General features: G+C 41.8%; 1 long non-coding RNA gene across 1 annotated transcript in view; it reads left to right on the top strand.

The window, feature by feature from the left end:
* The first annotated feature begins 486 nt into the window (after positions 1-486).
* The window catches only part of LOC125414690 (uncharacterized), a 137,006-nt gene continuing 120,358 nt past the window's right edge, over positions 487-17,134 (top strand). The window contains exon 1 of the long non-coding RNA XR_014997551.2: positions 487-621. This is a non-coding gene — a long non-coding RNA (uncharacterized LOC125414690). The remainder of the gene's footprint in view (positions 622-17,134) is intronic.

Raw genomic sequence — 17,134 nt, 5'->3', positions numbered from 1 at the left:
AGATGGTCAAAGGCAGGTCTGGAAGGAATGAGGAAGGGATATTCCAGCAAGCTTTACAGACAGGACAAGTAGATACAAGCCCTATAGTGAGAGCCTGCTTTCTGTGTCTTAGCTTGGTTAAGAAATGCCAGATCTTGAACTCACAAAGGTCTGGCTGTCTCTGTCTCCTGAGTGATCCAGGACAGCCAGGACTGTTCCACAGAGAAACCCTGTCTCGAGGAAAACACCACCACTACCATCACCTTCATCTCTACCTCCACCTCCACCACCTTCACCACCACAGCATCAGCATAGTTAGCAAGTTAGCAAGATTGTGAAGGTGTACTGAGTGATTTTGGTCAACTTGTCATAAACCAGAATCAACTGTGCAGAGGGAACCTCAGCTGAGTCATTTTTTCCTTCCATTAGACTGGCCTGTGGGCATGCCTGTGCGGCATTTTCTTGATTAACGGTCGATATGAGAGGGCCCAGCCCACCGTAGGCAGCCCTACCCCTGAGCAGACGGTCCTGGGCCGTATAAGAAACGAAACTGAGCAAGCCGTGGGTGGCAAGTCAGAAAGCAGTGTTCCTGCGCGATCTTCCATTTCTTCTTCAGCTTTCCCCAGTGATGGACTATAACTGGTAAGCTAAACTAGATCTTTTCCTGTCCCACGTTGGTTTTGGTCAGTGTTTTATCGCCCAACTGAGAACCAAACTGGGGTAGTGCATGGTAACAGAGGGTCGGATATTGTTGTGATGGGCCTCAGCATGTTGTTTTTGGAAAGAGTGTGAACGGATTGTGGAGATTTGAGCTAATAGAGCATATTGAGTTCTCAGAGCTTAATGGATTTCTATGGGAGTTTGAAAAGTCGGAGCTTGTTGAGAGAGAGGCACATGGTGGAGGTCTGTCTGGCTTATGCAGTTCCAGAGTGCTACAAAGACTCTATCAGGACATTTATTTGATATCTTGTCTTGCGAATCTGTGGGAGTGAAAACTTTGCTTTCCTGAAACAATTGGCGCTGCCTCTCGAGGGCCGAAGAATCACCTGTGATGAATAAGATATCCACATCATCCAGGTGAAACCTTCCAGTAAGAACTCCCTTAGCGTCATCACGCAGACTCTGTGGCCCGGAGGGACTCAAGGCTGCAGCTCCTGCTGGCAGCCCACCTTGATCATGTGGAAGAGTCTTCCATGTGAAGACGGTCTGCGCAGTCTGACGACTGTAAGACTGACAGCTTCACGGAGAATAGCTGAAGCTTTGCACCGTGAGGGGCCAGGAGAAGCCTCGGTGAAGGGAAAAGATGAGTTGAAGAGGAGGTTTGCGCGGAGACTGGTGATGGACTCAGGGCTCCAGGTGGGTGGGATGATGGGCAATGGAACCACGAGGGGAGGAGTTTGGGCTCAACGCTGTCCAGCGGAGTACCACCCAATGTGGGCCACGAGAATTTTAGAAGGAGTTGTATAAGATGTAGTGTGAACTGAGCCTCCTGGGGAACTGCGGCCACTGGTCAAGTCTCATTTTATTAGAGAGGTGAATTATTAGCTGGTGGGGCTGGGGGACCCAGGAGGGAGGGAGATGAGGGCCATGGAATTTTGTGTAGAGAGAATTGCTTACCTTACTCTACCAGTTTTAACTATGCATTGAAATGACTCCTTGGACTTAGAGAAACGCCCAAGTCCAGGCTCCATCTCAGATAAATTAAACCTAGGTTTCTAGGACTGGGATGTATGCACTAGTGCTTTCTAAAAAAATCTCATTATAAACTTCAATTTTCAGCCAAAGTTGAGATGCACAGAGAGCTGTGCATGGTGAACAATGAAGGAGAGAGAGAAAATCAGGTAGAAGGCAAAACTTAGAAAAAACAGAGGCGAGGAGGTGGTGTCCAAGATGTCTGCTGTATACATCTGCAAAACAGTAGTGATGTATAAATGGAAAAATGGGCCATTTAGTCTATGAGCATGGGTTGATATGCCGCTGAAACTTACAGCCTTGGAGATATACCCAGGTTTTGGGAGCAAAGCTTTAGCTTATTATGAAAGGGTTTTAATATAAATGAAAGCACACACATATAAGGAGGGGAGGACATATAAGAGAAGAAAAGTGGTATACGCCCTGGAGCAGGTGCTCCTTTTTAAGAGAGAGCCACACACAAACACTCAGGATTTGAAGCGAAGAAAGAGCCCAGCTCTTTAATTTTGTCTTATTTTTTATATTTTGGTACATTTCTGGTATAATAGATAATAATCCTGAATTGTACTAAAAGTTGCACTATGATAAACAGACTAAAACTAAAGTTTGCTATAAAATATTTAGTGAAAAAGTAAACAGTACAAATCAAGATGATTTGTTATATTATAACTTCAAAAATATAAAAAGTTTCAAAAGGAAAGATGTGAAGGCTCTCATTGGATTGTAATTTGAATTTTATTATGGCCCCGCAATATCCTTTGACTGGAATTTTGCAATTCTGAGTAGGATAGTGTGTGTCAGGTCTTACTCAGGTGCAGATTTTAACCACATATTGAAAGTGTGGAAGAGAAACCTTTCTGCTTGCTTCCTGATTGTATGTTGCTGCTATATGCACATGCTAAGGATGCTAACCTGCAATATGTATGTATCTTTATAAAGTGTCATGGAAATAAATTTTTTGATATATGCGCATAGAACTGTGATTGGCAAACAAAATTCTGTACATGGACCACTAGACTGGTTTCTCTCTGCCCACCGGATCCTCACAGCTGCTTTTGAAATAACCACTCTGAGGCTTAACATCAGTTGTAATTATTTGGCCAATGGCTTATGTTTCTTACTGGCTAGCTCTCTCTTATAAATTAACACATTTCTATTAATGTAAATATCGCCATGTGATGTGGCTTACCGGTGATGCCCTGGCATCTTGCTTCCCTGGTGGCTACATCTCTCCAATTCTGTCTTCTCTTTCTTCCTATCTTTGCTTGGATTTCCCGCCTAGGTATATTCTGCCTGATTATTGGCTGAAACAGCTTTATTCATCAACCAATAAGAGAATCACATACTCACAGCATACAGAAGGACACCCTATATCATATTTTCTTTGGAAAGACCTGCTGTAGGAATTCCTACAGCCAGTAGCCTTTAAGTTACCTGCCCACTTTGGCGTGGCCTCTTATATTATAAATGCCGAAGTAAAGCTTGCATCTGACCTCTCTTCCAGCTGCGGAATTTGGTTGCTGTTCCCCGTTTGAGCAGAGGAGTGCAATCCCTGAATTTACCCCTAAATAAACAACCCTCTATTATACTCAATTGTGAGCTAGTGCAGGATTTCTTTTAAGCGTCTGTCTTCAAAGAGTCAATGATATAGTATTCCCAGTTTAATATCTTAGTTTGGGAAAATTGGGTCCTAGACATGACCTTGCATTCCCATCTGCCTGCAAAGCACAATGCAGGAAGGTTTAGTTCTATGAGCAGCTAGGAAGGCAGAGCTTAATGCCAGCACCTTAAGTAACTTGAATTTAAGAAACGTTTCAATCACATTAACTGAGAATATCATTTGGACATGTTGAGTGGGTGCACACATGTTTTCCTTGTTTATTCTCTAACTTTTATGTTAATTCAAAAATAATTGTGTGTGTGTGTGTGTGTGTGTGTGTGTGTGTGTGTGTGTTGAGACACATACATGGCATGGCATGCACCTGGAAGTCAGAACAACATGTAGACAATCATTCTGTCCTCCTACTCTGTGAGTCTGGGTGATCAAACTCAGGGGGTCAGACTTGATGGTAAATACCTTTACTCACCTGTCTCCTTAAATTTTTATCTCTCTTCTAATGTCTTCCTTCCTTCCTTCCTTCCTTCCTTCCTTCCTTCCTTCCTTTCTTTCTTTTTTTCTTTCTTTCTTTCATGTTTCTTCCAAAGTCTAACTATGTGCTCCCGACTGGCCTGGAACTTGCTAGGTAGACCAGTGTGGCCTCACACTCACAGAGATCTACTTGCCTCTGCCTCCAGAGTTCTAGGATTAAAGGAGTAGGCCACTATTTCCAGTTTACCTCATCTTTTGAGACAGAGTTTCCCCCTAAACCTGAAACTTACCAATTTGCTTATGCTACCTGATCAGAGAGCATCAGGGATCTGCCTGGCATATCTCCTCAGAGATGGGGTTCCAGATGCACACAGCTATGCTCTCAGGTTTTTATGTGAGTGCTGGGATCTGGATGTAGGTCCTCATGATTGTGAGGCAACCTCTGCACTGACTGAACTACATTTATAGCCAGTTTTCAGTGAACTTTTATTGCACAAGCGCTTCTACTTCAAATGCCAGCAACACTAGAAATCTGTGTCATGTAATTGGGGAGGGCTAAGGACTTTTTTTAGCTGAGCATGCAGGTATACAAAAAGGAGACTCAGGAGTAGGTCAGACTAAATATGGACTGTGGTAGAGTTTTGTCTTCTGCAACTGTTGCCCATAGGACCAGTGGCAGGATATGGAGTGAGGAGGAATTTAGATCCCACTTTATTGGTTAATGTTTGTGCATTCGTGAGTGGGTGGTGGCATGAGGCCGTGAGTTCACACAATTAATTTAGACAAAGGTTATTTTGTATGAAGAGCTAAGTGAATCATCAAAGAGTGAAGTTATTTTTTTAAATTAGAAAATATCAAATATAAGTGAAATTACCAAAGATGGAATGTTATAAGATTCTGAAACCATTTTCAAAGTCAATCTTTAATAAAGTAGAATTGTAGATAATAACTTCACATCAAAAGCTCTTTAACAAAGAGTCACCACAAAAGACAGGTGATATGATATATTATGTCCTTGTCATTCTTCTTTATATAATTATATTCAAGTGAAGAAAAAGATAGAAAACAAATAGTGGTTTTTTTTTTTTTTTGGCACAAGGTCTTAAGTAGCCCAAGCTGTCCTTGAACTCACTATGTAGCTCTGAGGATGACATTTAGTTTTTTTTTTTTTTTTTTAGTAAATTTTATTAAATTATAAAAGTTTCCATTTCCGCCCCTCCTCCCAACACCCTCCCACTCCCCCCACTCCCCCCCTCCTTCCCCTCCGTCCCCCAGGGCAGTCAGGGTTTCCTGCCCTGTGGGAAGCTCCAGCTCCCTCCCCCTCCCTCCAGGTCCAGGAAGGCGAGCGTCCAAACAGACTGGATCCCCAAAATCCAGCATATGCAGAGGAAACAGGTCCCAGTGTCATAGTCAATGGCTTTTCAGAAAGACCCCGGGCCAGCCACAGTCAGAGAATCCGGCCAAATTCCGAGAATCTGGCTAGATCACGTCCTCGTTCAGTCCCAGTCCGACTGGCCCTGGTAAACTCTCATCAGATCCGTTCCCTTGTATCAGTGGGTGATAGCATCCCTCGCAGAACTGATTTCGTCTTTCATGTTCCTCCTCTTTCCGCTCCCCCTCCGGACCTCGGGGTGCTCAATCCGGTGCTCCAATGTGGGCCTCCGACTGCATAGCCGTCCTTCGCCAGACGAAGGATCTATGGTGATAAGCAAAATATACATCAGTATGGTCATGAGCCACGGCCGATTCAGGCACCCTCTCCTCTGTCCAGAGAGCAATCTGGGGGATTTCTCCTTGGACCTGGGATCCCATATATAATCAAGTCTCCTGTAAACCCTAAAATGGCTCCCTTAGTTGAAATATATTGTTCCCTGATCCCATATTCATCCTACCTCCCTCCCCCCCCCCCCCATCCCCGGCCACCAAGCTTTCCCCGTTCCTCCCCTACTCCCTTCTCTCTAGCCCTCTCCCCCTCCATCGACCCTCCCACCCCCCCCATGCACCCGAGGTTACCTGGGACTCTTGTCTATTTCCTACCTCCTGGTGGATAGCTAAATAATCTTCATCAGGTTCATCTTCTTATTTAGCTTCTCTAGGATCACGAATAATAGGCTCAAAGACCTTTAATTATGGTTAGAATCCACTTATGAGTGAATATATACCGTGTTCCTCTTTTTGGGTCTGGCTTACCTCACTCAGTAAAGCGTTTTCTATTTCCATCCATTTGCATGCAAAATTCAAGATGTCATTGTTTTTTACCGCCGAGTAAAACTCTAATGTATATATGTTCCACACCTTTTTTAACCATTCTTCTATTGAGGGGCACCTAGGTTGTTTCCATGTTCTGGCTATTACAAATAGTGCAGCTATGAACATAGTTGAACAAATGCTTTTGCAGTATGTTAGGGAATCTTTAGGGTATATTCCCAAGAGTGGTATTGCTGGGCCCTGAGGGAGGTTGACTCCCAGTTTCCTGAGAAACCGCCACACTGATTTCCACAGTGGCTGCACGAGTTTGCATTCCCACCAACAATGGATGAGTGTTCCCCTCACCCCACATCCTCTCCAGCATAGGCTATCGTTGGTGTTTTTGACTTTAGCTATTCTGACAGGTGTAAGATGGTATCTCAAAGTGGTTTTGATTTGCATTTCCCTGATCGCTAAGGAGGTTGAGCATGACCTTAAGTGTCTTCTGGCCATTCGAAGTTCATCTGTTGTGAATTCTCTGTTAAGTTCAGTACCCCATTTTTTGATTGGGTTAATTAGAGTTTTAGTGCCTAGTTTCTTGAGTTCTTTGTATATTTTGGAGATCAGACCTTTGTCTGATGAGGGGTTGGTGAAGATCTTCTCCCAGTCAGAAGGCAGCCTTTTTGTCCTACTGACAGTGTCCTTTGCTTTACAGAAGCTTCCCAGTTTCAGTAGATCCCATTTATTCATTGTTTCTCTTATTGTCTGTGCTGCTGGGGTCCTACTTAGGAAGAGGCCTCCTGTGCCTAAATCTTGTAGACTACTTCCCACTTTCTCTTCTATCAGGTTCAAAGTGGACGGATTAATGTTGATGTCTTTAATCCATTTGGACTTGATTTTTGTGCATGGTGATAGATATGGATCTACTTTCATTTTTTTACAGGTTGACATCCAGTTATGCCAGCACCATTTGTTAAAGATGCTTTCCTTCTTCCATTGTATACCTTTAGCTCCCTTGTCGAAAATTAGGTGTTCATAAGTTTGTGGGTTAATATCTGGGTCTTCTATTCGATTCCATAGGTCGACTTCTCTGTTCTTATGCCAATACCAAGCTGTTTTCAATACTGTAGCTCTATAATAGAGTTTGAAGTCAGGGATGGTAATGCCTCCAGAAGTTCTTTTATTGTATAAGATTGTTTTGGCTATCCTGGGTTTTTTGTTTTGCCATATAAACTTGATTATTGTTCTCTCAAGGTCTGTGAAGAAGTTTGATGGGATTTTGATGGGGATTGCATTGAATCTATAGATTGCTTTTGGTAGAATTGCCATTTTTACTATGTTGATTCTCCCAATCCAAGAGCAGGGGAGGTCTTTCCATTTTCTGGTATCCTCCTCAATTTCTTTCTTCAAAGACTTAAAGTTTTTGTCAAATAGGTCTTTCACTTCCTTGGTTAGAGTAACCCCAAGATATTTTATGCTATTTGTGGCTATCATGAAAGGTGATGCTTCTCTGATTTCCCTCTCTGCTTCTTTATCCTTTGTGTATAGGAGGGCCACTGATTTTTTGGAGTTGATCTTGTATCCTGCCACGTTACTAAAGGTGTTTATCAGCTGTAGGAGTTCTTTGGTAGAGTTTTTGGGGTCGCTTATGTACACTATCATATTGTCAGCAAATAACGAAAGTTTAACTTCATCCTTTCCAATTCGAATCCCCGTGATCCCCTTATGTTGTCTTATTGCTATTGCTAGAACTTCAAGCACTATATTGAAGAGGTATGGAGAGAGTGGACAGCCTTGTCGCGTTCCTGATTTTAGTGGAAAGGCTTTGAGTTTCTCTCCATTCAGTTTGATGTTAGCTGTCGGCTTGGTGTATATTGCTTTTATTATATTTAGGTATGATCCTTGTATCCCCAGTCTCTCCAACACCTTTATCATAAATGGGTGTTGAATTTTGTCAAATGCTTTTTCAGCATCTAGTGAGATGATCATATGTTTTTTTCTTTCAGTTTATTTATATGATGGATTACATTGATAGATTTGCGTATGTTGAACCAGCCCTGCATCTCTGGAATGAAGCCGACTTGATCATAATGGATAATTTTTCTAATGTGTTCTTGAATTCGGTTTGCCAGTATTTTATTGAGAATTTTCGCGTCGATGTTCATGAGTGAGATTGGCCTGTAATTCTCTTTCTTGGTTGTGTCTTTGTGTGGTTTTGATATTAGGGTAACTGTAGCTTCATAAAAGGAGTTAGGCAGTGACTCTTCTGTTTCTATATTGTGGAATACGTTAAGGAGTATAGGTATTAGCTCTTCCTGGAAGTTCTGGTAGAATTCTGCATTGAAACCATCTGGTCCTGGGCTTTTTTTGGTAGGGAGATTTTCGATAACAGCTTCTAACTCTTCGCGACTAACAGGTCTATTTAGATTGTTCACCTGTTCTTGGTTCAACTTTGGTATATGGTATTTATCTAAAAAAATGTCCATTTCTTTTCCATTTTCCAACTTTGTGGCATATAAACTTTCATAGTAAGATCTAATGATTCTCTGAATTTCCTCTGTGTCTGTGGTTATGTCCCCCTTTTCATTTCTGATCTTATTAATTTGCATGTTCTCTCTCTGCCGTTTGATTAACTTGGATAGGGGTTTGTCAATCTTGTTGATTTTCTCCAAGAACCAGCTTTTTGATTCATTGATTCTTTGGATTGTTTTCTCTGTTTCTATTTTGTTGATTTCAGCCCTCAGTTTGATTATTTCCAGTCTTCTAGACCTCCTGGGTGAATCAGCTTCTTTTTTTTCTAGATCTTTCAAGTGTGCTGTTAAGTCTCCAATGTGTGCTTTCTCTGCTTTCTTTAATTGGGCACTTAGTGCTATGAACTTTCCTCTTAGCACTGCTTTCATAGTGTCCCATAGGTTTGAGTATGTTGTGTCTTTGTTTTCATTAAATTCAAGGAAGAGATTAATTTCTTTCTTTATTTCTTCCTTGACCCAGGGGTGATTTAGTAGTTGACTGTTCAGTTTCCATGAGTTTGTTGGCTTCCTGGGGGGAGCATTGTTGTTGAATTCTAATTTTAGTCCATGGTGATCTGACAAGACACAGGTAGTTACTAATATTTTTTTGTATCTGTGGAAGTTTGCTTTGTTACCGAGTATGTGGTCAATTTTCGAGAAGGTTCCATGAGCTGCAGAGAAAAAGGTATATTCTTTCCAATTTGGGTGGAGTGTTCTATAGATGTCTGTTAAGCCCATTTGATTCAATACCTCCAATAGGTCTCTCAATTCTCTGTTTGGTTTCTGTCTGATTGACCTGTCCATTGGTGAGAGAGGAGTGTTGAAGTCTCCTACTATTAGTGTGTGTGGTTTGATGACCGCCTTGAGTTCTAGAAGAGTTTCTTTTACATATGTGGGTGCCTTTATATTAGGAGCATAGATATTCAGGATTGAGACTTCCTCCTGATGAATTGTTCCAGTTATGAGTATGAAATGTCCATCTCCATTTCTTCTGATTGATTTTAGTTTGAAGTCGATTTTGTTAGATATTAGAATGGCCACGCCCGCTTGTTTCTTAGGTCCATTTGCTTGGAAAACCTTTTCCCAACCCTTTACTCTGAGTAAGTGTCTGTCTTTGTGGTTGAGGTGTGTTTCTTGTAAACAGCAGAATGTTGGATCCTGTTTTCGTATCCAATCTCTAAGTCTGTGCCTCTTTATAGGTGAATTGAGTCCATTGATATTAAGTGATATTAATGACCAGTGGTTGTTGACTCCGGTCATTTTTTTTTTTTAGGTAGTAGAGTGTATGTGTTTTTCTTCTTTGATTTGTGCTTGTGAATGGTCGCTAGATGTTCGAGTTATTGTAGATCGTGTTGGGAATGTTGGATTCCTTCGGTAGTGATTTTCCTTCTAATATTCTCTGTAAGGCTGGATTAGTAGCTACGTATTGTTTAAATTTGTTTTTATCCTGGAATATTTTGTTTTCTCCGTTGATAGTGAACAATAGCTTGGCTGGGTATAGTAGTCTGGGTTTGCATCCATGGTCTCTTAGTTTCTGCAGTACCTCTATCCAGGATCTTCTGACTTTCATGGTTTCCATAGAGAAATCCGGTGTAAGCCTGATAGGTTTACCTTTATAAGTTACTTGACCTTTTTCCTTTGCAGCTCTTAAAATTTTTTCTTTAATATTTATGTTTTGTGTTTTGATTATTATATGGCGCGGGGATGTTTTTTTCTGATCCAATCTATTCGGTGTTCTGTATGCTTCTTGAACCTTCATAGGAATATCGTTCTTTAGGTTGGGAAAGTTTTCTTCTATAATTTTGTTGAATATATTTTCTGGGCCTTCGATCTGCAGTTCTTCTCCTTCTTCAATCCCTATTATTCTTAGATTTGGTTTTTTTTATTGTGTCCCAGATTTCCTGAATGTTTTGTGAAGAGAATTTGTTGGATTTGCCGTTTTCTCTGACCAGAGCATTTATTTTCTCTATGGTATCTTCAGAATCTGAGATTCGTTCTTCTATCTCTTGTATTCTATTGGTTATGCTTGATTCTGTAGTCTCCGCTCGTTTACCTAGGTTTTCCATATCCAGCCGGTTCTCGTTTTGTGTTTTCTTCATTGCCTCCATTTCAGTTTTCAATTCTTGGACTGTTTCCTTTACTTGTTTGATTGTTTTTTCTTGGTTTCTCAGGGTATCACTCATGGATTTACTTATTTCTTCAAACTTTTTGTTATATTTCTCATCCATTTCTATACTCATTTCTTCAAACTTTTTGTTATACTTCTCGACCAGTTCCTTAAGGGAGTTATTCATATCCTGTTTAAGGGACTCTATTGCTTTCATAATGGCACTTTTTTCCACTTCATCTGGGTTAGAGTGTTCAAATCCTTCTGTTGTAGGGTCATTGGGATCTGATATTTTCATGTTGTTTTTCAGATTGTTGGAGGAGGTCTTGCCTTGGCGTCTGCCCATCTCTTCGATCAAATGCTCTCTATTGGAACTTCTGGTATCGGGTCAGGTTCCCTTGTTGGGCAGGGAGTTCACTGATAGAATGCCTACCTTTCCCCAAGCAGGGTATTGAAGCACAGGCACTGCCTCTTTCCGGGATGCCCCTACAGAGCAGGCCCAGTGTGCAAGGCAGCTGAACTGGGGAAATTTTATGGGCTCAGTGGGAGGGGGAGAAATATAGAAATTTGTACCTGGATGGAAGCTGGGATGGCAGGTGGGAGAGCCTAGCAGGGTGGAAACAGCACTGCAGGCTGACCTGGGAGTCTATGGGGTCGGGGAAAGTCCTAGCTCCCCCTCGCCGGGCCCCTGTCGCGGGCCCGAATCAACTCACCACTCCGAAGGCCCTCTGGATGGAAGCAGGAATGGCTGGCGGGAAGCTAGCAGGGTGGAGCCAGCAGAGCAGGCTGACCTGGGAGTCTATGGGGTCGGGGAGAGTCCTAGCTTCCCCTCGCCGGGCCCCTGTCGCGGGCCCGAATCACCTCACCACTCCGAAGGCCCTCTGGATGGAAGCTGGGATGGCTGGCGGGGAAGCTAGCAGGGTGGAGTCAGCAGAGCAGGCTGACCTGGGAGTCTATGGGGTCGGGGAGAGTCCTAGCTCCCCCTCGCCGGGCCTGCAGGGGCCCGAATCAACTCACCACTCCGAAGGCCCTCTGGATGGAAGCTGGGATGGCTGGCGGGGAAGCTAGCAGGGTGGAGCCAGCAGAGCAGGCAGACCTGGGAGTCTATGGGGTCGAGGAGAGTCCTAGCTCCCCCTCGCCTGGCCCCTGTCGCGGGCCCGAATCACCTCACCACTCCGAAGGCCCTCTGGATGGAAGCTGGGATGGCTGGCGGGCGACATTAGTTTTTGATTCTCCTTGATACACCTCCCAAGGGCTAGGATTATAGGTACGTTCCACTGTGCCCATTGTATACAGTGCTGGGGACTGAACCACTGCTGCAGGTATAAAAGGTGAGCACTCTGCCCACTGAACTACATCACCAGCCCTAATATAGGGTCTTTTCAACTCAGCTTAAACCTAATTGATGCAGATTTGCAGAAATGCATTCTGTTATCCAGTATCATAGAATCACTATATATTATTTTCATTAATGAGTTAACAGTCTTAGACAGTTTTGCTTTTTCAAAGGAAATTTTGAATTATGAAATATTAATGTTATCTCAAAATAAAAACCAAAGACTTGATTTCACAACATATGTGATAAGTATATACTATATATTTATATGTACATAACACACATACATGTATCTATACATACACACACATGCATATATGATAGGGTGACTTTGCTAAGTTTAAGCTCAAGGAGATTAGACATGTGAGTTTGTAAACATTTGCCCTCAAAGATCTTTGAGTAAGCAGAATGAATGAGGACTTCCATTTGATAGAAGGAGAGCGTAGACTGCTGTAAGTATAAGTGAGACAGAAAGGGGACCAAGGAGACAATAATCTCAGAGGAATAATGTGGTGGCTTCAGCATTCATTAATTGTGCTAAGCTTGGTCTGCGTCTCCCAGAGTTCCCTTGTTATACTGTTCAGACTTATACTCAGGCTGGCTTATGGAGAAGTTTGAGAGCTTGGAATTTGCTCCCAAAGCAGTGTCTCTCACATCATAAAAGCGCGGGTGGGACAAAAGGCCATGTGTATTCCGTGGTTCACCTGCCAGTTCGGCTTGATGCATCAGCACAGCCCTTGCTTCTACTGACTCTCTCCCTGTGGGGTTCTCAAGTCCTGTGCATCTCAGGGTGAAGGACACCACCTCTCATAGAACATCCAAGCCGTCCATGCTAGATGCAGTGGCTGATACTGGACCTGCTTTATTCTTGTGGGCTCCCGTGGGCTTTAGTAGGGTAAGCCAAAATCCCCCTTGCTTGCTAAGTCGGATTCAGTATTGTATCACAGCAACAGAAGCACAAGCTACAGCCACTCCTATGGGAAGAATCTTAAAAGAGAAATGTTGGTGAACGTGTTTGTGCACACACAGTGTGTGGGTTTTTGTTTGTATGGGATACTTTAAAGAGAGTAGCTGCCTTGTTGAATTCTCTGGAAGTAAAGTATAAAGCCTAACTGTAAAAGTATTATAACATTGAATTCCCTTTTATGTAAGTCAAAATATTGGAAAAGACTAGGATTCTCAAAACTTGGATAGAAATCTGTTGGCCAAATTCTGTTGCTACCGGGACCTTGAACTCACACTTGCTCCAAGCTTCATATGTCAGTTTTAACAGCCTTTGTCTCCTCTCCTCATCCAAGGATGACTGTTTCTTTTCTAAAGGGCCTGTTATGGCCTCTCCGGTAGTCCTGCCTCATAGGACATTGCTAACTCACCTCGTGACAGACTGTGGGCAGCAGTTACTGCATCTAGAGCTAAATCAGACGTCAGTTCCTAAAGACCCCAGAGTGGGAGGTACAGTGTGTGAGCCAGGGACAGTAAGTGGGTACAATAAAAAATTGGGAACTTTTACTGAATTATAATGACGTAAACCTACAGATCAAACTAGACTTTAGGAATGATGTCACATGCATTCATAAACATTGGCGCACTCAGCAGAGATGTGGGAGTCTTTTGTTGATGGGAATAGTTGAGAGTGGCTTTAATAATTTTTCTGAATTTTTATTTAGTTTATTATAGAACCTGAGCTAAGGGTGCCTGTTGTAATATAAAATTAAAATATTAGAATTTTTATGGGACACTGAAATGTGTACAAAGGCATAGGAGAAACAGAATGCTAGCGTGGATGGCATTATGAAGCTGTTTTTCTGCCTGCCGTTATTCTCAAGACAGTCCAGAGGACACTGGCTGTGCCTTGATACGAGAACTGGACCTGTGAAGACAGCTTTGTGTCATCAGAGGACTATTTGGTGCCTTTGCTTAGACCCAGAACAACAATGCTAACGAGTGCCATCAAAGTAAGTTCTTCTAACTCAGTTGGATTATGGGGCTCTTAGGGTTTGAGCAGGATAATGTAGTCTTATGTTTATTATAAGGAAAAAAGAACACAAAAGAGTTCCCAGAACAGTCTGACTTGGAGATACGTTTGACTTTTTGCTGATTGATCATGGAATCTTTAGAAAGAGAAGATCCTCTCCTCAATTTCCCATACAGGCTTTTTTCATCATAAATCCACCCTTCCACAAGTATTTGGGCATCTTGTTCAGCAATTGCACACATCTGTGCCAAGGGTTTAGCAGCTTACCCAGCATTTACTAAACATTTCAAAATGCAATTCAGACTTGAACAGAGATCTGTTGTGGAGAGGTGAGGGATGGAGGGCGCAGGTTCTAACTTCTGTTGAGGCAGAAACCCAATGGAGATCAGAAGCCTAAGAAGGAAAGTGGTAAGTTCTGAGAGAGAATCACAGCTACTTTAATGAAATTGTTCTTATGCATAAAGGAGTCCAAAAGACAAGGAATATGCCTGAGACACTATCGCTGGCAGTGTCAGTCAGCAAAGACTTGGGAAACAAAGCAAAGTCGTCTCCATTTCACAAATGGCTATGTCTATAAAAATATGTCAAGAAGTTTGAATGAGAACATAGATGTGGTATGGGAAATGTTCAGTATTTTTACTAAAAATGCTAAGTTTTGAGGCTAAAATAATAGTTGGTGTCAGAACAAACCTCTCGCTATCTTTAAAAAAGCAAAAGCAAAACCAAAATAGTGAAAGCAAAACCAACCAAACAAATAAAAAAATCCACCTTAACCCAAAAGTAATCTGATCAAGTGATATCTTTAATTGAAGCTGCAAGAAAACCTCTAGATTTTTTTTCAAGATTTTATTGCTTTTGAAAATTTTTAATTTTTTTGCAATATTAAGTATAGTATAATTTAAGTAAAATATTCCACATTTTTTCCCTACCTCAATGAGTAACTCAAATGAAGAAGAATCATTTACAGACACAGGGCAAGAAAGTGGAAAGATTACTATATATGGTATTTCTCTGTTCGGTTAACCCAATACAAAAGTTAAAATAAGTCTACACTGACTGATGAGGTGACAGCAAGCTAAAAGATATTTTTCCACAGCTTGCCTTCCTGTGCTATATCCTTTTATTTCTTATGAATATATTTGGCCCACAGACCTCCCACCAGTTTCAAAGGGATTCCACTATCTAAATATACACCAGGACATGAACATGTGTCCTAGTAAGGAAAACCATGTATTGTCTTATGACATAGTCCTCGTGGAGAATCCTTCTAAGATATCAGCCATCAATTCCACCTCATTACTTTGAAATGAAGCAACTGTATGATGGCCATTCATGGAGTTGCCAAATCAAGGAATTAAGATCAAGTGTTTTCTTCTTGAATCTGGGTATAAAGGATGGAAGTTCAAGAGGAGGGCTTGTATTAATTACAAGATAGGTTTTCAAATAATAAAACATTCTATCTTCTAAATTATAAATACATACATTAATTCATTAAATGTTTTTAGCCCCAACTATTTGTAATTGTTATAGACTGAGAATTTAAAAGTGAGCCACGTATACAGATAAGCTTATCAATATATGGCTTTATGTTTCACAATGCAAATAAAGTAGTAACTATAGTGATACATGTAATGCAATATATATTCATGTATAGGTCTTTATGCATTTTCCGACACTGGTGATATTTGTAGAGCCTACTTGACTGAGGACATCAAGAATAAAAGGAAATTATAAAATATTAAGTAGGTGGTTTTGGGATCCTTCATCCTTTGGTGATAAGTAAATGTCTGACGTAAAGAAGGTAGACATTGCAGTCCTGGTGAAAGGTGTTTTGGGGTATGATGGAAGCAAGGGCATGCTGTGCTTCGTAGATGGGAAAGAGGCAAGCATGGCTGGAGGACAGAAAGGAAAGCGGTGATATCTGAGGACAGAGCTGTTACAAGGGTACAGGTGACTTCAGGCTTCATAGTGCATTGTGGGGAGTGGGGATTTTATGCTGAATCAGATGAACATAACTGGAAGGTTTTGAAGTCACTGGTGATATCAGCTTGGCTATCATTTGGGAAGTATTGCTTTGGTTTCTGATTGAGAACAGAACAGGTGACAGGTTCACTGTGAGAGTGTGCCAGAGAGTAATCCAGGAAAAAGGTGACAGCAGTTCTGAGGAGGGAGGTGCTGGGTGGTGGAACAAAAATCAGAGTCTGAAATTAGATGTCATAAAATTTGTTGATGAATTGAACAGGAGCATGAGAAAAGGAGGATTAAAGGTGACTCCAATGTTTTAGAAGGGTGGAAAAAGTCTCTTGAAATGGGGCAGGGTTTGGAAAGTACAAGTTAAAAAGAAGTTCTATCTGAGATGTGTTAAGTCCACAAGACACTCAGATAGATTCATCTATTAGGTGGTTGATGTATTAATTTAGTAAGAGAGAAAGAGAGAGAGAGAGAGAGAGAGAGAGAGAGAGAGAGAGAGAGAGAGAGAGAGATCTTTGCTACAAACATAAAGGATCCAGATACAAGCACTACACATATGTACATACAGAGTTTATGATATGAAGCTGTAAGAAAATGAGAATATGTACTTGTAGAGTATGTATACGTAGTTACTTTTGCATTGACATGAATAAAGTACCCAACAGAAATAACTTACAGGATAAAGGAATTATTGGTTTACAGTTTCAAAGAGTAGGTGCCTCACGGTGGGAAAGGCCTTCTGAGTTCAGAGTGGTGGGACTGTGTTGGCAACCCTTCACATCATGGCAGAACTCCAACGACAGCAAGTAATACAGAAAAGTAGTGTGGGGATTTCCATGGGTCTCTCTTGGCCAACAACTCAACTGAATGCAACCCAGTCCCAGTACTGGAGGACTCATTTTGTGACAGGAGACGGACAGCCCAGGCTATTGCTATTGCTTTGTCAATAGGTTGCTCTCCTCAAACTGACTTTGGGCTCCATTGCTGAGGACAACACCCACACAACTCACTGAACATGGGAAAGTTGAGCTGGAGCCTTCAGTGAGCCTTTACCCCTATGAACTAGTGCCTTTGATGAGGGCAGGTACTCTTCAGGCTACCAAAAGAGAAACTTAAACACCCACCCAGCTAAAGAACCTGTACCCTTCTAGAAAAGATTTGATGTTGTTTGCTTTATGAGTACAAAGAGGTGCCTACAAGGCCTGCTATGGTTTGAATATAAGAGCAGGTGCCCAAAGAGTCATATGATGACATCTAATTACCATTGTGAAGCATTCAAATAACTGGA

The sequence above is a fragment of the Myodes glareolus genome, chromosome 17, assembly GCF_982192425.1.
Source record: "Myodes glareolus chromosome 17, mMyoGla1.1, whole genome shotgun sequence".
Lineage (NCBI taxonomy): Eukaryota > Metazoa > Chordata > Mammalia > Rodentia > Cricetidae > Myodes > Myodes glareolus.
Note: the sequence above shows the minus strand (reverse complement) of the source record. Positions and strands in the feature narration are given on the sequence as shown.